Below are 1,326 nucleotides of genomic sequence, written 5' to 3'. Positions count from 1 at the left end.
GCAAGGTACAGGTAGACTGTGTGAACTACCTTGCCCTCATCTATGGCTTCAGTAACTGTTTCAAAGATATGAACTATGTGTAAGAGGCAAGATCTACCCTTAACAAAGCTGAATTGTGTATGATCCACTATCTGGAGGCTCACAATGTTTTTGATTATGACTTCCATGATAATACGCTCCATAGCTTTTTCTACCACACTAGTCAGGCTTATGGGTTGATAGTTCCTGTGGTCCGTTGTGGCACCACCTTTGTGGAGTGTGAGCACTGTATCTGTATGCCATTCTCAGAGTACATATCCTGTAGTAAGGCTAAGTTGAAACAGTGACTTAATGTGAGTTTTCAGTTCTACTCAGAGCTCATGTAGGACACAGCCTGGGACACCATCCGGTCCCATACATATGCTGTGTTATTTGCTTTGGAGAGGGCACCTTTCACCTATGCATCTGTGATGTCAGGGAGGTTACATTAATTTGGGATGGGCATCTGTACCCTTGGGGGGTAAGGGGGGACGTTTGTGCAGACTCTGTCTGCCAGGGTGTAGGCTATGTCCATAGGTTTGGCATATTTTGTGCTGCTATGCAACAATTCAGAGCATATCTGCGTTGTTTCCACACATATTCCTGACATAACTAAAGAAGGCCTTGTGATTACCTGTAGTGTCTGGTCAATTTCACTGTCAAAACATGCAAGTGATGATTATATGAGGGATTGAAGTGTCTTGCCAATACTGTTCAGAGATGTTCTCCCTCTGTGGGATATTGCTCTGTTATGTAGTAGCTTCCTCCTTCTGTTGTACAGCTTATACATGGCCGGGGTCAACCAGACAGGTCTCCTGTTTTGGAGGAGTCATGGTTTTATTTGGGATAGCATGATCAATGCATACCTGCAGGTGCTCATACAATGCGTTTGTAAAGGATTCTGCAGATTGGGCTGTATTATCCTCCAGCACTGGGCCTTTGAAGTATTCCACCCCAGTCTTCACAAGTGCAAAGTCTGCTTTTGAGAAATTCTTTACAGTGATTTCCTTGACTGGGGGTGGGGACGGGATATGGATGTCCAGAGAAAGTTGTTTATGGTCTGATCTTAACAATGAGGGTTCTACCTCTGGTGTGGAACATAGAGTCCCCATGTTGGTGATGATCAGGTCCAATATGTATTCCCCCTTGTGGGTGTGGTGACTGCTTGTGCCATAGCACATGGATTCACAAATTGTAGTGTCTGTAGGGTGATGTTGTTGAGGGCCTGAGTAGTATCCCCAGTCAATATTTGTGTACCTGAAGTCAACCACTATAATGGTGTGTGTGAAGACCTTCATATCCTACACT

This window comes from Protopterus annectens, chromosome 3.part0, assembly GCF_019279795.1.
Source record: "Protopterus annectens isolate FY-2018-M chromosome 3.part0, PAN1.0, whole genome shotgun sequence".
In the NCBI taxonomy this organism is placed as follows: domain Eukaryota; kingdom Metazoa; phylum Chordata; order Ceratodontiformes; family Protopteridae; genus Protopterus; species Protopterus annectens.
Note: the sequence above shows the minus strand (reverse complement) of the source record.